Source organism: Channa argus, unplaced genomic scaffold (assembly GCF_033026475.1).
Source record: "Channa argus isolate prfri unplaced genomic scaffold, Channa argus male v1.0 Contig011, whole genome shotgun sequence".
In the NCBI taxonomy this organism is placed as follows: Eukaryota; Metazoa; Chordata; class Actinopteri; order Anabantiformes; family Channidae; genus Channa; species Channa argus.
In genome coordinates, this window is record NW_027125230.1 from 63,676 (window position 1) to 82,446 (window position 18,771).

An 18,771-nucleotide genomic window follows, 5' to 3' on the forward strand; every position below is an offset into this window, starting at 1 on the left:
CCAAGAACAGCAAACAGGTGCTGATGCCAGAAAGAGCCTCGCTAGCTGTTGGGAACCGTACTTTTAAAACTCCAGGAAGTGTAGGATGGACCAATCAGCTTCCTGTACTTCCCCCCAATCCGGCCAATCAGGCAGGGCACCTATAAGAACAAGAAAATAAAAACAACACATATGGCCAGGACCGTAACATGGTCTACTAGTAATGAAGCACGATGGTTGACAAACCAATAAATTAGCAAAACAGCAATGAAAGAACAAAATTTGATGAAAATATAGAACAATTTCTATGAATAAATAGGCAGTAACACCGGCTTGTGCTGCCCGTAAACCCAAGCAAAAAAGCTTACAGCACCTGGTATTCCCAGGCGGTCTTCCTACCAAGTACTAACAACGCCCGGCCTTATTTGGCTGCCGAGATCGGACGGGATCGGGCGCTTTGAGAGCAGTGTGGCCGTAAGCTGCATTTGACATCATCAACAGCTCTTAAAAACGCTGGAGAAGCAGAATGCATGACACTTGCTAAGAAGAAGATAAATGTGGCAAAGTACAAAGTACTATAACTGTACTGGTCTGTTACGCCCCTGTCTAGGGGGTCAGGGTGAAACATACAAAGATAAATTAGCATGTTCCCTCTCCGATCCTCAAACCAACATCAGGGATTGAGATGTTCCAACAGAATGATATTTATTTTAAACGAAAGAAAGTGTCAAACAAAACATGACACTACAACTCAGGGCGAACCAAGGCCAACATAATAAACAAAATAAGCCATTTCCCACAGAAAGTGCTAGCTAGCCTGATAGAAATAAACAAACCAAAAGACAGTCGCTAACCCTAACTCCCTAATGTGAAAACAAGAGAAAACAATCAAAAGAAAATGGCAGTCCACCCCTACAGATTTAATACTATTTACAAAATATACAATTTATAAACAAAACCACGGCACAAAACCTAACAATTCAAAAATGCTAAATAAGGTTTGGAAACCAAGAACAGCAAACAGGTGCTGCTGCCAGAAAGAGCCTCGCTAGCTGTTGGGAACCGTACTTTTAAAACTCCAGGAAGTGTAGGATGGACCAATCAGCTTCCTGTACTTCCCCCAAATCCAGCCAATCAGGCAGGGCACCTATAAGAACAACAAAATAAAAACAACACATATGGCCAGGACCGTAACATGGTCTACTAGTAATGAAGCACGATGGTTGACAAACCAATAAAGTAGCAAAACAGCAATGAAAGAACAAAATTTGCTGAAAATCTAGAACAATTTCTATGAATAAATAGGCAGTAACACCAGCTTGTGCTGCCCGTAAACCCAAGCAAAAAAGCTTACAGCACCTGGTATTCCCAGGCGGTCTTCCTACCAAGTACTAACCAGGCCCAGCTCTATTTGGCTGCCGAGATCGGACGAGATCGGGCGCTTAGAGAGCGGTGTGGCCGTAAGCTGCATTTGACATCATCAACAGCTCTTAAAAACGCTGGAGAAGCAGAATGCATGACACTTGCTAAGAAGAAGATAAATGTGGCAAAGTACAAAGTACTATAACTGTACTGGTCTGTTACGCCCCTGTCTAGGGGGTCAGGGTGCAACATACAAAGATAAATTAGCATGTTCCCTCTCCGATCCCCAAACCAAAATCCAGGATCGAGATGTTCCAACAGAATGATATTTATTTTAAACAAAAGAAAGTGTCAAATAAAACATGACACTACAACTCAGGGCGAACCAAGGCCAACATAATAAACAAAATAAGCCATTTCCCACAGAAAGTGCTAGCTAGCCTGATAGAAATAAACAAACCAAAAGACAGTCGCTAACCCTAACTCCCTAATGTGAAAACAGTCCAAAGAAAATGGCAGTTCACCCCTACAGATTTAATACTATTTACAAAATATACAATTTATAAACAAAACCACGGCACAAAACCTAACAATTCAAAAATGCTAAATAAGGTTTGGAAACCAAGAACAGCAAACAGGTGCTGATGCCAGAAAGAGCCTCGCTAGCTGTTGGGAACCGTACTTTTAAAACTCCAGGAAGTGTAGGATGGACCAATCAGCTTCCTGTACTGCCCCCCAATCCGGCCAATCAGGCAGGGCACCTATAAGAACAAGAAAATAAAAACAACACATATGGCCAGGACCGTAACATGGTCTACTAGTAATGAAGCACGATGGTTGGCAAACCAATAAAGTAGCAAAACAGCAATGAAAGAACAAAATTTGATGAAAATATAGAACAATTTCTATGAATAAATAGGCAGTAACACCAGCTTGTGCTGCCCGTAAACCCAAGCAAAAAAGCTTACAGCACCTGGTATTCCCGGGCGGTCTTCCTACCAAGTACTAACCAGGCCCGGCTCTATTTGGCTGCCGAGATCGGACGAGATCGGGCGCTTAGAGAGCGGTGTGGCCGTAAGCTGCATTTGACATCATCAACAGCTCTTAAAAACGCTGGAGAAGCAGAATGCATGACACTTGCTAAGAAGAAGATAAATGTGGCAAAGTACAAAGTACTATAACTGTACTGGTCTGTTACGGCCCTGTCTAGGGGGTCAGGGTGCAACATACAAAGATAAATTAGCATGTTCCCTCTCCGATCCCCAATCCAAAATCCAGGATTGAGATGTTCCAACAGAATGATATTTATTTTAAACGAAAGAAAGTGTCTAACAAAACATTACACTACAACTCAGGGCGAACCAAGGCCAACATAATAAACAAAATAAGCCATTTCCCACAGAAAGTGCTAGCTAGCCTCATAGAAAGAAACAAACCAAAAGACAGTCGCTAACCCTAACTCCCTAATGTGAAAACAAGAGAAAACAATCAAAAGAAAAATGGCAGTCCACCCCTACAGATTTAATACTATTTACAAAATATACAATTTATAAACAAAACCACGGCACAAAACCTAACAATTCAAAAATGCTAAATAAGGTTTGGAAACCAAGAACAGCAAACAGGTGCTGCTGCCAGAAAGAGCCTCGCTAGCTGTTGGGAACCGTACTTTTAAAACTCCAGGAAGTGTAGGATGGACCAATCAGCTTCCTGTACTGCCCCCCAATCCGGCCAATCAGGCAGGGCACCTATAAGAACAAGAAAATAAAAACAACACATATGGCCAGGACCGTAACATGGTCTACTAGTAATAAAGCACGATGGTTGGCAAACCAATAAAGTAGCAAAACAGCAATGAAAGAACAAAATTTGATGAAAATATAGCACAATTTCTATGAATAAATAGGCAGTAACACCAGCTTGTGCTGCCCGTAAACCCAAGCAAAATAGCTTACAGCACCTGGTATTCCCAGGCGGTCTTCCTACCAAGTACTAACCAGGCCCGACTCTATTTGGCTGCCGAGATCGGACGAGATCGGGCGCTTAGAGAGCGGTGTGGCCGTAAGCTGCATTTGACATCATCAACAGCTCTTAAAAACGCTGGAGAAGCAGAATGCATGACACTTGCTAAGAAGAAGATAAATGTGGCAAAGTACAAAGTACTATAACTGTACTGGTCTGTTACGCCCCTGTCTAGGGGCTCAGGGTGCAACATACAAAGATAAATTAGCATGTTCCCTCTCCGATCCCCAAACCAAAATCCAGGATCGAGATGTTCCAACAGAATGATATTTATTTTAAACAAAAGAAAGTGTCAAATAAAACATGACACTACAACTCAGGGCGAACCAAGGCCAACATAATAAACAAAATAAGCCATTTCCCACAGAAAGTGCTAGCTAGCCTGATAGAAATAAACAAACCAAAAGACAGTCGCTAACCCTAACTCCCTAATGTGAAAACAGTCCAAAGAAAATGGCAGTCCACCCCTACAGATTTAATACTATTTACAAAATATACAATTTATAAACAAAACCACGGCACAAAACCTAACAATTCAAAAATGCTAAATAAGGTTTGGAAACCAAGAACAGCAAACAGGTGCTGATGCCAGAAAGAGCCTCGCTAGCTGTTGGGAACCGTACTTTTAAAACTCCAGGAAGTGTAGGATGGACCAATCAGCTTCCTGTACTGCCCCCCAATCCGGCCAATCAGGCAGGGCACCTATAAGAACAAGAAAATAAAAACAACACATATGGCCAGGACCGTAACATGGTCTACTAGTAATGAAGCACGATGGTTGGCAAACCAATAAAGTAGCAAAACAGCAATGAAAGAACAAAATTTGATGAAAATATAGAACAATTTCTATGAATAAATAGGCAGTAACACCAGCTTGTGCTGCCCGTAAACCCAAGCAAAAAAGCTTACAGCACCTGGTATTCCCAGGCGGTCTTCCTACCAAGTACTAACCAGGCCCGGCTCTATTTGGCTGCCGAGATCGGACGAGATCGGGCGCTTAGAGAGCGGTGTGGCCGTAAGCTGCATTTGACATCATCAACAGCTCTTAAAAACGCTGGAGAAGCAGAATGCATGACACTTGCTAAGAAGAAGATAAATGTGGCAAAGTACAAAGTACTATAACTGTACTGGTCTGTTACGCCCCTGTCTAGGGGGTCAGGGTGAAACATACAAAGATAAATTTGCATGTTCCCTCTCCGATCCCCAAACCAAAATCCAGGATTGAGATGTTCCAACAGAATGATATTTATTTTAAACGAAAGAAAGTGTCTAACAAAACATGACACTACAACTCAGGGCGAACCAAGGCCAACATAATAAACAAAATAAGCCATTTCCCACAGAAAGTGCTAGCTAGCCTCATAGAAAGAAACAAACCAAAAGACAGTCGCTAACCCTAACTCCCTAATGTGAAAACAAGAGAAAACAATCAAAAGAAAAATGGCAGTCCACCCCTACAGATTTAATACTATTTACAAAATATACAATTTATAAACAAAACCACGGCACAAAACCTAACAATTCAAAAATGCTAAATAAGGTTTGGAAACCAAGAACAGCAAACAGGTGCTGCTGCCAGAAAGAGCCTCGCTAGCTGTTGGGAACCGTACTTTTAAAACTCCAGGAAGTGTAGGATGGACCAATCAGCTTCCTGTACTTCCCCCCAATCCGGCCAATCAGGCAGGGCACCTATAAGAACAAGAAAATAAAAACAACACATATGGCCAGGACCGTAACATGGTCTACTAGTAATGAAGCACGATGGTTGACAAACCAATAAATTAGCAAAACAGCAATGAAAGAACAAAATTTGATGAAAATATAGAACAATTTCTATGAATAAATAGGCAGTAACACCGGCTTGTGCTGCCCGTAAACCCAAGCAAAAAAGCTTACAGCACCTGGTATTCCCAGGCGGTCTTCCTACCAAGTACTAACAACGCCCGGCCTTATTTGGCTGCCGAGATCGGACGGGATCGGGCGCTTTGAGAGCAGTGTGGCCGTAAGCTGCATTTGACATCATCAACAGCTCTTAAAAACGCTGGAGAAGCAGAATGCATGACACTTGCTAAGAAGAAGATAAATGTGGCAAAGTACAAAGTACTATAACTGTACTGGTCTGTTACGCCCCTGTCTAGGGGGTCAGGGTGCAACATACAAAGATAAATTAGCATGTTCCCTCTCCGATCCCCAAACCAAAATCCAGGATCGAGATGTTCCAACAGAATGATATTTATTTTAAACGAAAGAAAGTGTCAAACAAAACATGACACTACAACTCAGGGCGAACCAAGGCCAACATAATAAACAAAATAAGCCATTTCCCACAGAAAGTGCTAGCTAGCCTGATAGAAATAAACAAACCAAAAGATAGTCGCTAACCCTAACTCCCTAATGTGAAAACAAGAGAAAACAATCAAAAGAAAATGGCAGTCCACCCCTACAGATTTAATACTATTTACAAAATATACAATTTATAAACAAAACCACGGCACAAAACCTAACAATTCAAAAATGCTAAATAAGGTTTGGAAACCAAGAACAGCAAACAGGTGCTGCTGCCAGAAAGAGCCTCGCTAGCTGTTGGGAACCGTACTTTTAAAACTCCAGGAAGTGTAGGATGGACCAATCAGCTTCCTGTACTTCCCCCAAATCCAGCCAATCAGGCAGGGCACCTATAAGAACAACAAAATAAAAACAACACATATGGCCAGGACCGTAACATGGTCTACTAGTAATGAAGCACGATGGTTGGCAAACCAATAAAGTAGCAAAACAGCAATGAAAGAACAAAATTTGATGAAAATATAGAACAATTTCTATGAATAAATAGGCAGTAACACCAGCTTGTGCTGCCCGTAAACCCAAGCAAAAAAGCTTACAGCACCTGGTATTCCCAGGCGGTCTTCCTACCAAGTACTAACCAGGCCCAGCTCTATTTGGCTGCCGAGATCGGACGAGATCGGGCGCTTAGAGAGCGGTGTGGCCGTAAGCTGCATTTGACATCATCAACAGCTCTTAAAAACGCTGGAGAAGCAGAATGCATGACACTTGCTAAGAAGAAGATAAATGTGGCAAAGTACAAAGTACTATAACTGTACTGGTCTGTTACGCCCCTGTCTAGGGGGTCAGGGTGCAACATACAAAGATAAATTAGCATGTTCCCTCTCCGATCCCCAAACCAAAATCCAGGATCGAGATGTTCCAACAGAATGATATTTATTTTAAACGAAAGAAAGTGTCAAACAAAACATGACACTACAACTCAGGGCGAACCAAGGCCAACATAATAAACAAAATAAGCCATTTCCCACAGAAAGTGCTAGCTAGCCTGATAGAAATAAACAAACCAAAAGACAGTCGCTAACCCTAACTCCCTAATGTGAAAACAAGAGAAAACAATCAAAAGAAAATGGCAGTCCACCCCTACAGATTTAATACTATTTACAAAATATACAATTTATAAACAAAACCACGGCACAAAACCTAACAATTCAAAAATGCTAAATAAGGTTTGGAAACCAAGAACAGCAAACAGGTGCTGCTGCCAGAAAGAGCCTCGCTAGCTGTTGGGAACCGTACTTTTAAAACTCCAGGAAGTGTAGGATGGACCAATCAGCTTCCTGTTCTTCCCCCAAATCCAGCCAATCAGGCAGGGCACCTATAAGAACAACAAAATAAAAACAACACATATGGCCAGGACCGTAACATGGTCTACTAGTAATGAAGCACGATGGTTGACAAACCAATAAAGTAGCAAAACAGCAATGAAAGAACAAAATTTGCTGAAAATCTAGAACAATTTCTATGAATAAATAGGCAGTAACACCAGCTTGTGCTGCCCGTAAACCCAAGCAAAAAAGCTTACAGCACCTGGTATTCCCAGGCGGTCTTCCTACCAAGTACTAACCAGGCCCAGCTCTATTTGGCTGCCGAGATCGGACGAGATCGGGCGCTTAGAGAGCGGTGTGGCCGTAAGCTGCATTTGACATCATCAACAGCTCTTAAAAACGCTGGAGAAGCAGAATGCATGACACTTGCTAAGAAGAAGATAAATGTGGCAAAGTACAAAGTACTATAACTGTACTGGTCTGTTACGCCCCTGTCTAGGGGGTCAGGGTGCAACATACAAAGATAAATTAGCATGTTCCCTCTCCGATCCCCAAACCAAAATCCAGGATCGAGATGTTCCAACAGAATGATATTTATTTTAAACGAAAGAAAGTGTCAAACAAAACATGACACTACAACTCAGGGCGAACCAAGGCCAACATAATAAACAAAATAAGCCATTTCCCACAGAAAGTGCTAGCTAGCCTGATAGAAATAAACAAACCAAAAGATAGTCGCTAACCCTAACTCCCTAATGTGAAAACAGTCCAAAGAAAATGGCAGTTCACCCCTACAGATTTAATACTATTTACAAAATATACAATTTATAAACAAAACCACGGCACAAAACCTAACAATTCAAAAATGCTAAATAAGGTTTGGAAACCAAGAACAGCAAACAGGTGCTGATGCCAGAAAGAGCCTCGCTAGCTGTTGGGAACCGTACTTTTAAAACTCCAGGAAGTGTAGGATGGACCAATCAGCTTCCTGTACTGCCCCCCAATCCGGCCAATCAGGCAGGGCACCTATAAGAACAAGAAAATAAAAACAACACATATGGCCAGGACCGTAACATGGTCTACTAGTAATGAAGCACGATGGTTGGCAAACCAATAAAGTAGCAAAACAGCAATGAAAGAACAAAATTTGATGAAAATATAGAACAATTTCTATGAATAAATAGGCAGTAACACCAGCTTGTGCTGCCCGTAAACCCAAGCAAAAAAGCTTACAGCACCTGGTATTCCCAGGCGGTCTTCCTACCAAGTACTAACCAGGCCCGGCTCTATTTGGCTGCCGAGATCGGACGAGATCGGGCGCTTAGAGAGCGGTGTGGCCGTAAGCTGCATTTGACATCATCAACAGCTCTTAAAAACGCTGGAGAAGCAGAATGCATGACACTTGCTAAGAAGAAGATAAATGTGGCAAAGTACAAAGTACTATAACTGTACTGGTCTGTTACGGCCCTGTCTAGGGGGTCAGGGTGCAACATACAAAGATAAATTAGCATGTTCCCTCTCCGATCCCAAAACCAAAATCCAGGATTGAGATGTTCCAACAGAATGATATTTATTTTAAACGAAAGAAAGTGTCTAACAAAACATGACACTACAACTCAGGGGGAACCAAGGCCAACATAATAAACAAAATAAGCCATTTCCCACAGAAAGTGCTAGCTAGCCTCATAGAAAGAAACAAACCAAAAGACAGTCGCTAACCCTAACTCCCTAATGTGAAAACAAGAGAAAACAATCAAAAGAAAAATGGCAGTCCACCCCTACAGATTTAATACTATTTACAAAATATACAATTTATAAACAAAACCACGGCACAAAACCTAACAATTCAAAAATGCTAAATAAGGTTTGGAAACCAAGAACAGCAAACAGGTGCTGATGCCAGAAAGAGCCTCGCTAGCTGTTGGGAACCGTACTTTTAAAACTCCAGGAAGTGTAGGATGGACCAATCAGCTTCCTGTACTGCCCCCCAATCCGGCCAATCAGGCAGGGCACCTATAAGAACAAGAAAATAAAAACAACACATATGGCCAGGACCGTAACATGGTCTACTAGTAATAAAGCACGATGGTTGGCAAACCAATAAAGTAGCAAAACAGCAATGAAAGAACAAAATTTGATGAAAATATAGAACAATTTCTATGAATAAATAGGCAGTAACACCAGCTTGTGCTGCCCGTAAACCCAAGCAAAATAGCTTACAGCACCTGGTATTCCCAGGCGGTCTTCCTACCAAGTACTAACCAGGCCCGACTCTATTTGGCTGCCGAGATCGGACGAGATCGGGCGCTTAGAGAGCGGTGTGGCCGTAAGCTGCATTTGACATCATCAACAGCTCTTAAAAACGCTGGAGAAGCAGAATGCATGACACTTGCTAAGAAGAAGATAAATGTGGCAAAGTACAAAGTACTATAACTGTACTGGTCTGTTACGCCCCTGTCTAGGGGCTCAGGGTGCAACATACAAAGATAAATTAGCATGTTCCCTCTCCGATCCCCAAACCAAAATCCAGGATCGAGATGTTCCAACAGAATGATATTTATTTTAAACAAAAGAAAGTGTCAAATAAAACATGACACTACAACTCAGGGCGAACCAAGGCCAACATAATAAACAAAATAAGCCATTTCCCACAGAAAGTGCTAGCTAGCCTGATAGAAATAAACAAACCAAAAGACAGTCGCTAACCCTAACTCCCTAATGTGAAAACAGTCCAAAGAAAATGGCAGTCCACCCCTACAGATTTAATACTATTTACAAAATATACAATTTATAAACAAAACCACGGCACAAAACCTAACAATTCAAAAATGCTAAATAAGGTTTGGAAACCAAGAACAGCAAACAGGTGCTGATGCCAGAAAGAGCCTCGCTAGCTGTTGGGAACCGTACTTTTAAAACTCCAGGAAGTGTAGGATGGACCAATCAGCTTCCTGTACTGCCCCCCAATCCGGCCAATCAGGCAGGGCACCTATAAGAACAAGAAAATAAAAACAACACATATGGCCAGGACCGTAACATGGTCTACTAGTAATGAAGCACGATGGTTGGCAAACCAATAAAGTAGCAAAACAGCAATGAAAGAACAAAATTTGATGAAAATATAGAACAATTTCTATGAATAAATAGGCAGTAACACCAGCTTGTGCTGCCCGTAAACCCAAGCAAAAAAGCTTACAGCACCTGGTATTCCCAGGCGGTCTTCCTACCAAGTACTAACCAGGCCCGGCTCTATTTGGCTGCCGAGATCGGACGAGATCGGGCGCTTAGAGAGCGGTGTGGCCGTAAGCTGCATTTGACATCATCAACAGCTCTTAAAAACGCTGGAGAAGCAGAATGCATGACACTTGCTAAGAAGAAGATAAATGTGGCAAAGTACAAAGTACTATAACTGTACTGGTCTGTTACGCCCCTGTCTAGGGGGTCAGGGTGAAACATACAAAGATAAATTTGCATGTTCCCTCTCCGATCCCCAAACCAAAATCCAGGATTGAGATGTTCCAACAGAATGATATTTATTTTAAACGAAAGAAAGTGTCTAACAAAACATGACACTACAACTCAGGGCGAACCAAGGCCAACATAATAAACAAAATAAGCCATTTCCCACAGAAAGTGCTAGCTAGCCTCATAGAAAGAAACAAACCAAAAGACAGTCGCTAACCCTAACTCCCTAATGTGAAAACAAGAGAAAACAATCAAAAGAAAAATGGCAGTCCACCCCTACAGATTTAATACTATTTACAAAATATACAATTTATAAACAAAACCACGGCACAAAACCTAACAATTCAAAAATGCTAAATAAGGTTTGGAAACCAAGAACAGCAAACAGGTGCTGCTGCCAGAAAGAGCCTCGCTAGCTGTTGGGAACCGTACTTTTAAAACTCCAGGAAGTGTAGGATGGACCAATCAGCTTCCTGTACTTCCCCCCAATCCGGCCAATCAGGCAGGGCACCTATAAGAACAAGAAAATAAAAACAACACATATGGCCAGGACCGTAACATGGTCTACTAGTAATGAAGCACGATGGTTGACAAACCAATAAATTAGCAAAACAGCAATGAAAGAACAAAATTTGATGAAAATATAGAACAATTTCTATGAATAAATAGGCAGTAACACCGGCTTGTGCTGCCCGTAAACCCAAGCAAAAAAGCTTACAGCACCTGGTATTCCCAGGCGGTCTTCCTACCAAGTACTAACAACGCCCGGCCTTATTTGGCTGCCGAGATCGGACGGGATCGGGCGCTTTGAGAGCAGTGTGGCCGTAAGCTGCATTTGACATCATCAACAGCTCTTAAAAACGCTGGAGAAGCAGAATGCATGACACTTGCTAAGAAGAAGATAAATGTGGCAAAGTACAAAGTACTATAACTGTACTGGTCTGTTACGCCCCTGTCTAGGGGGTCAGGGTGCAACATACAAAGATAAATTAGCATGTTCCCTCTCCGATCCCCAAACCAAAATCCAGGATCGAGATGTTCCAACAGAATGATATTTATTTTAAACGAAAGAAAGTGTCAAACAAAACATGACACTACAACTCAGGGCGAACCAAGGCCAACATAATAAACAAAATAAGCCATTTCCCACAGAAAGTGCTAGCTAGCCTGATAGAAATAAACAAACCAAAAGACAGTCGCTAACCCTAACTCCCTAATGTGAAAACAAGAGAAAACAATCAAAAGAAAATGGCAGTCCACCCCTACAGATTTAATACTATTTACAAAATATACAATTTATAAACAAAACCACGGCACAAAACCTAACAATTCAAAAATGCTAAATAAGGTTTGGAAACCAAGAACAGCAAACAGGTGCTGCTGCCAGAAAGAGCCTCGCTAGCTGTTGGGAACCGTACTTTTAAAACTCCAGGAAGTGTAGGATGGACCAATCAGCTTCCTGTACTTCCCCCAAATCCAGCCAATCAGGCAGGGCACCTATAAGAACAACAAAATAAAAACAACACATATGGCCAGGACCGTAACATGGTCTACTAGTAATGAAGCACGATGGTTGGCAAACCAATAAAGTAGCAAAACAGCAATGAAAGAACAAAATTTGATGAAAATATAGAACAATTTCTATGAATAAATAGGCAGTAACACCAGCTTGTGCTGCCCGTAAACCCAAGCAAAAAAGCTTACAGCACCTGGTATTCCCAGGCGGTCTTCCTACCAAGTACTAACCAGGCCCAGCTCTATTTGGCTGCCGAGATCGGACGAGATCGGGCGCTTAGAGAGCGGTGTGGCCGTAAGCTGCATTTGACATCATCAACAGCTCTTAAAAACGCTGGAGAAGCAGAATGCATGACACTTGCTAAGAAGAAGATAAATGTGGCAAAGTACAAAGTACTATAACTGTACTGGTCTGTTACGCCCCTGTCTAGGGGGTCAGGGTGCAACATACAAAGATAAATTAGCATGTTCCCTCTCCGATCCCCAAACCAAAATCCAGGATCGAGATGTTCCAACAGAATGATATTTATTTTAAACAAAAGAAAGTGTCAAATAAAACATGACACTACAACTCAGGGCGAACCAAGGCCAACATAATAAACAAAATAAGCCATTTCCCACAGAAAGTGCTAGCTAGCCTGATAGAAATAAACAAACCAAAAGACAGTCGCTAACCCTAACTCCCTAATGTGAAAACAAGAGAAAACAATCAAAAGAAAATGGCAGTCCACCCCTACAGATTTAATACTATTTACAAAATATACAATTTATAAACAAAACCACGGCACAAAACCTAACAATTCAAAAATGCTAAATAAGGTTTGGAAACCAAGAACAGCAAACAGGTGCTGATGCCAGAAAGAGCCTCGCTAGCTGTTGGGAACCGTACTTTTAAAACTCCAGGAAGTGTAGGATGGACCAATCAGCTTCCTGTACTGCCCCCCAATCCGGCCAATCAGGCAGGGCACCTATAAGAACAAGAAAATAAAAACAACACATATGGCCAGGACCGTAACATGATCTACTAGTAATGAAGCACGATGGTTGACAAACCAATAAAGTAGCAAAACAGCAATGAAAGAACAAAATTTGATGAAAATATAGAACAATTTCTATGAATAAATAGGCAGTAACACCAGCTTGAGCTGCCCGTAAACCCAAGCAAAAAAGCTTACAGCACCTGGTATTCCCAGGCGGTCTTCCTACCAAGTACTAACCAGGCCCGGCCCTATTTGACTGCCGAGATCGGACGAGATCGGGCGCTTAGAGAGCGGTGTGGCCGTAACATGCATTTGATATCATCAACAGCTCTTAAAAACGCTAGAGAAGCAGAATGCATGACACTTGCTAAGAAGAAGATAAATGTGGCAAAGTACAAAGTACTATAACTGTACTGGTCTGTTACGCCCCTGTCTAGGGGGTCAGGGTGAAACATATAAAGATAAATTTGCATGTTCCCTCTCCGATCCCCAAACCAAAATCCAGGATTGAGATGTTCCAACAGAATGATATTTATTTTAAACGAAAGAAAGTGTCAAACAAAACATGACACTACAACTCAGGGCGAACCAAGGCCAACATAATAAACAAAATAAGCCATTTCCCACAGAAAGTGCTAGCTAGCCTGATAGAAAGAAACAAACCAAAAGACAGTCGCTAACCCTAACTCCCTAATGCGAAAACAAGAGAAAACAATCAAAAGAAAAATGGCAGTCCACCCCTACAGATTTAATACTATTTACAAAATATACAATTTATAAACAAAACCACGGCACAAAACCTAACAATTCAAAAATGCTAAATAAGGTTTGGAAACCAAGAACAGCAAACAGGTGCTGCTGCCAGAAAGAGCCTCGCTAGCTGTTGGGAACCGTACTTTTAAAACTCCAGGAAGTGTAGGATGGACCAATCAGCTTCCTGTACTTCCCCCAAATCCGGCCAATCAGGCAGGGCACCTATAAGAACAAGAAAATAAAAACAACACATATGGCCAGGACCGTAACATGGTCTACTAGTAATGAAGCACGATGGTTGACAAACCAATAAAGTAGCAAAACAGCAATGAAAGAACAAAATTTGATGAAAATATAGAACAATTTCTATGAATAAATAGGCAGTAACACCAGCTTGTGCTGCCCGTAAACCCAAGCAAAAAAGCTTACAGCACCTGGTATTCCCAGGCGGTCTTCCTACCAAGTACTAACCAGGCCCGGCCCTATTTGGCTGCTGAGATCGGACGAGATCGGGCTCTCAGAGAGCGGTGTGGCCGTAAGCTGCATTTGACATCATCAACAGCTCTTAAAAACGCTGGAGAAGCAGAATGCATGACACTTGCTAAGAAGAAGATAAATGTGGCAAAGTACAAAGTACTATAACTGTACTGGTCTGTTACGCCCCTGTCTAGGGGGTCAGGGTGCAACATACAAAGATAAATTAGCATGTTCCCTCTCCGATCCCCAAACCAAAATCCAGAATCGAGATGTTCCAACAGAATGATATTTATTTTAAACGAAAGAAAGTGTCAAACAAAACATGACACTACAACTCAGGGCGAACCAAGGCCAACATAATAAACAAAATAAGCCATTTCCCACAGAAAGTGCTAGCTAGCCTGATAGAAATAAACAAACCAAAAGATAGTCGCTAACCCTAACTCCCTAATGTGAAAACAAGAGAAAACAATCAAAAGAAAAATGGCAGTCCACCCCTACAGATTTAATACTATTTACAAAATATACAATTTATAAACAAAACCACGGCACAAAACCTAACAATTCAAAAATGCTAAATAAGATTTGGAAACTAAGAACAGCAAACAGGTGCTGCTGCCAGAAAGAGCCTCGCTAGCTGTTGGGAACCGTACTTTTAAAACTCCAGGAAGTGTAGGATGGACCAATCAGCTTCCTGTACTTCCCCCAAATCCGGCCAATCAGGCAGGGCACCTATAAGAACAAGAAAATAAAAACAACACATATGGCCATGACCGTAACATGGTCTACTAGTAATGAAGCACGATGGTTGACAAACCAATAAAGTAGCAAAACAGCAATGAAAGAACAAAATTTGATGAAAATATAGAACAATTTCTATGAATAAATAGGCAGTAACACCAGCTTGAGCTGCCCGTAAACCCAAGCAAAAAAGCTTACAGCACCTGGTATTCCCAGGCGGTCTTCCTACCAAGTACTAACCAGGCCCGGCTCTATTTGGCTGCCGAGATCGGACGAGATCGGGCGCTTAGAGAGCGGTGTGGCCGTAAGCTGCATTTGACATTATCAACAGCTCTTAAAAACGCTAGAGAAGCAGAATGCATGACACTTGCTAAGAAGAAGATAAATGTGGCAAAGTACAAAGTACTATAACTGTACTGGTCTGTTACGCCCCTGTCTAGGGGGTCAGGGTGAAACATACAAAGATAAATTTGCATGTTCCCTCTCCGATCCTCAAACCAAAATCCAGGATTGAGATGTTCCAACAGAATGATATTTATTTTAAACGAAAGAAAGTGTCAAACAAAACATGACACTACAACTCAGGGCGAACCAAGGCCAACATAATAAACAAAATAAGCCATTTCCCACAGAAAGTGCTAGCTAGCCTGATAGAAATAAACAAACCAAAAGATAGTCGCTAACCCTAACTCCCTAATGTGAAAACAAGAGAAAACAATCAAAAGAAAATGGCAGTCCACCCCTACAGATTTAATACTATTTACAAAATATACAATTTATAAACAAAACCACGGCACAAAACCTAACAATTCAAAAATGCTAAATAAGATTTGGAAACCAAGAACAGCAAACAGGTGCTGCTGCCAGAAAGAGCCTCGCTAGCTGTTGGGAACCGTACTTTTAAAACTCCAGGAAGTGTAGGATGGACCAATCAGCTTCCTGTACTTCCCCCAAATCCGGCCAATCAGGCAGGGCACCTATAAGAACAAGAAAATAAAAACAACACATATGGCCAGGACCGTAACATGGTCTACTAGTAATGACGCACGATGGTTGACAAACCAATAAAGTAGCAAAACAGCAATGAAAGAACAAAATTTGATGAAAATATAGAACAATTTCTATGAATAAATAGGCAGTAACACCAGCTTGAGCTGCCCGTAAACCCAAGCAAAAAAGCTTACAGCACCTGGTATTCCCAGGCGGTCTTCCTACCAAGTACTAACCAGGCCCGGCCCTATTTGGCTGCCGAGATCGGACGAGATCGGGCGCTTAGAGAGCGGTGTGGCCGTAACATGCGTTTGACATCATCAACAGCTCTTAAAAACGCTAGAGAAGCAGAATGCATGACACTTGCTAAGAAGAAGATAAATGTGGCAAAGTACAAAGTACTATAACTGTACTGGTCTGTTACGCCCCTGTCTAGGGGGTCAGGGTGAAACATACAAAGATAAATTTGCATGTTCCCTCTCCGATCCCCAAACCAAAATCCAGGATCGACATGTTCCAACAGAATGATATTTATTTTAAACGAAAGAAAGTGTCAAACAAAACATGACACTACAACTCAGGGCGAACCAAGGCCAACATAATAAACAAAATAAGCCATTTCCCACAGAAAGTGCTAGCTAGCCTGATAGAAAGAAACAAACCAAAAGACAGTCGCTAACCCTAACTCCCTAATGTGAAAACAGTCCAAAGAAAATGGCAGTTCACCCCTACAGATTTAATACTATTTACAAAATATACAATTTATAAACAAAACCACGGCACAAAACCTAACAATTCAAAAATGCTAAATAAGGTTTGGAAACCAAGAACAGCAAACAGGTGCTGATGCCAGAAAGAGCCTCGCTAGCTGTTGGGAACCGTACTTTTAAAACTCCAGGAAGTGTAGGATGGACCAATCAGCTTCCTGTACTGCCCCCCAATCCGGCCAATCAGGCAGGGCACCTATAAGAACAAGAAAATAAAAACAACACATATGGCCAGGACCGTAACATGGTCTACTAGTAATGAAGCACGATGGTTGGCAAACCAATAAAGTAGCAAAACAGCAATGAAAGAACAAAATTTGATGAAAATATAGAACAATTTCTATGAATAAATAGGCAGTAACACCAGCTTGTGCTGCCCGTAAACCCAAGCAAAATAGCTTACAGCACCTGGTATTCCCAGGCGGTCTTCCTACCAAGTACTAACCAGGCCCGGCTCTATTTGGCTGCCGAGATCGGACGAGATCGGGCGCTTAGAGAGCGGTGTGGCCGTAAGCTGGATTTGACATCATCAACAGCTCTTAAAAACGCTGGAGAAGCAGAATGCATAACACTTGCTAAGAAGAAGATAAATGTGGCAAAGTACAAAGTACTATAACTGTACTGGTCTGTTACGCCCCTGTCTAGGGGGTCAGGGTGCAACATACAAAGATAAATTAGCATGTTCCCTCTCCAATCCCCAAACCAAAATCCAGGATCGAGATGTTCCAACAGAATGATATTTATTTTAAACGAAAGAAAGTGTCAAACAAAACATGACACTACAACTCAGGGCGAACCAAGGCCAACATAATAAACAAAATAAGCCATTTCCCACAGAAAGTGCTAGCTAGCCTGATAGAAATAATCAAACCAAAAGATAGTCGCTAACCCTAACTCCCTAATGTGAAAACAAGAGAAAACAATCAAAAGAAAATGGCTGTTCACCCCTACAGATTTAATACTATTTACAAAATATACAATTTATAAACAAAACCACGGCACAAAACCTAACAATTCAAAAATGCTAAATAAGTTTAGGAAACCAAGAACAGCAAACAGGTGCTGATGCCAGAAAGAGCCTCGCTAGCTGTTGGGAACCGTACTTTTAAAACTCCAGGAAGTGTAGGATGGACCAATCAGCTTCCTGTACTGCCCCCCAATCCGGCCAATCAGGCAGGGCACCTATAAGAACAAGAAAATAAAAACAACACATATGGCCAGGACCGTAACATGGTCTACTAGTAATGAAGCACGATGGTTGGCAAACCAATAAAGTAGCAAAACAGCAATGAAAGAACAAAATTTGCTGAAAATATAGAACAATTTCTATGAATAAATAGGCAGTAACACCAGCTTGTGCTGCCCGTATACCCAAGCAAAAAAGCTTACAGCACCTGGTATTCCCAGGCGGTCTTCCTACCAAGTACTAACAACGCCCGGCCTTATTTGGCTGCCGAGATCGGACGGGATCGGGCGCTTAGAGAGCAGTGTGGCCGTAAGCTGCATTTGACATCATCAACAGCTCTTAAAAACGCTGGAGAAGCCGAATGCATGACACTTGCTAAGAAGAAGATAAATGTGGCAAAGTACAAAGTACTAGAACTGTATTGGTCTGGAACGCCCATGTCTAGGGGGTCAGGGTGCAACATACAAAGATAAATTAGCATGTTCCCTCTCCGATCCCCAAACCAAAATCCAGGATCGAGATGTTCCAACAGAATGATATTTATTTTAAACGAAAGAAAGTGTCAAACAAAACATGACACTACAACTCAGGGCGAACCAAGGCCAACATAATAAACAAATTAAGCCATTTCCCACAGAAAGTGCTAGCTAGCCTGATAGAAATAAACAAACCAAAAGACAGTCGCTAACCCTAACTCCCTAATGTGAAAACAAGAGAAAACAATCAAAAGAAAATGGCAGTCCACCCCTACAGATTTAATACTATTTACAAAATATACAATTTATAAACAAAACCACGGCACAAAACCTAACAATTCAAAAATGCTAAATAAGGTTTGGAAACCAAGAACAGCAAACAGGTGCTGCTGCCAGAAAGAGCCTCGCTAGCTGTTGGGAACCGTACTTTTAAAACTCCAGGAAGTG

The 18,771-nt window shown here is 41.7% G+C and overlaps 19 pseudogenes; all 19 read right to left on the bottom strand.

Annotated features, from left to right (window-relative positions):
- Positions 1-340: 340 nt before the first annotated feature.
- On the bottom strand, positions 341-459 carry LOC137111671 (5S ribosomal RNA; annotated as a pseudogene).
- An 867-nt stretch (positions 460-1,326) lies between these two features.
- LOC137111926 (5S ribosomal RNA) lies at positions 1,327-1,445 on the bottom strand (annotated as a pseudogene).
- Positions 1,446-2,302: 857 nt separating this feature from the next.
- On the bottom strand, positions 2,303-2,421 carry LOC137112050 (5S ribosomal RNA; annotated as a pseudogene).
- An 868-nt stretch (positions 2,422-3,289) lies between these two features.
- On the bottom strand, positions 3,290-3,408 carry LOC137112180 (5S ribosomal RNA; annotated as a pseudogene).
- Positions 3,409-4,265: 857 nt separating this feature from the next.
- Positions 4,266-4,384, bottom strand: LOC137111723 (5S ribosomal RNA; annotated as a pseudogene).
- Positions 4,385-5,252: 868 nt separating this feature from the next.
- LOC137111672 (5S ribosomal RNA) lies at positions 5,253-5,371 on the bottom strand (annotated as a pseudogene).
- An 867-nt stretch (positions 5,372-6,238) lies between these two features.
- Positions 6,239-6,357, bottom strand: LOC137111938 (5S ribosomal RNA; annotated as a pseudogene).
- An 867-nt stretch (positions 6,358-7,224) lies between these two features.
- Positions 7,225-7,343, bottom strand: LOC137111949 (5S ribosomal RNA; annotated as a pseudogene).
- An 857-nt stretch (positions 7,344-8,200) lies between these two features.
- On the bottom strand, positions 8,201-8,319 carry LOC137111724 (5S ribosomal RNA; annotated as a pseudogene).
- Positions 8,320-9,187: 868 nt separating this feature from the next.
- On the bottom strand, positions 9,188-9,306 carry LOC137112191 (5S ribosomal RNA; annotated as a pseudogene).
- An 857-nt stretch (positions 9,307-10,163) lies between these two features.
- On the bottom strand, positions 10,164-10,282 carry LOC137111725 (5S ribosomal RNA; annotated as a pseudogene).
- Positions 10,283-11,150: 868 nt separating this feature from the next.
- On the bottom strand, positions 11,151-11,269 carry LOC137111673 (5S ribosomal RNA; annotated as a pseudogene).
- Positions 11,270-12,136: 867 nt separating this feature from the next.
- On the bottom strand, positions 12,137-12,255 carry LOC137111960 (5S ribosomal RNA; annotated as a pseudogene).
- An 867-nt stretch (positions 12,256-13,122) lies between these two features.
- On the bottom strand, positions 13,123-13,241 carry LOC137111441 (5S ribosomal RNA; annotated as a pseudogene).
- An 868-nt stretch (positions 13,242-14,109) lies between these two features.
- Positions 14,110-14,228, bottom strand: LOC137111592 (5S ribosomal RNA; annotated as a pseudogene).
- An 868-nt stretch (positions 14,229-15,096) lies between these two features.
- On the bottom strand, positions 15,097-15,215 carry LOC137111726 (5S ribosomal RNA; annotated as a pseudogene).
- An 867-nt stretch (positions 15,216-16,082) lies between these two features.
- Positions 16,083-16,201, bottom strand: LOC137111462 (5S ribosomal RNA; annotated as a pseudogene).
- Positions 16,202-17,058: 857 nt separating this feature from the next.
- On the bottom strand, positions 17,059-17,177 carry LOC137111727 (5S ribosomal RNA; annotated as a pseudogene).
- An 867-nt stretch (positions 17,178-18,044) lies between these two features.
- On the bottom strand, positions 18,045-18,163 carry LOC137111684 (5S ribosomal RNA; annotated as a pseudogene).
- Positions 18,164-18,771: the final 608 nt, after the last annotated feature.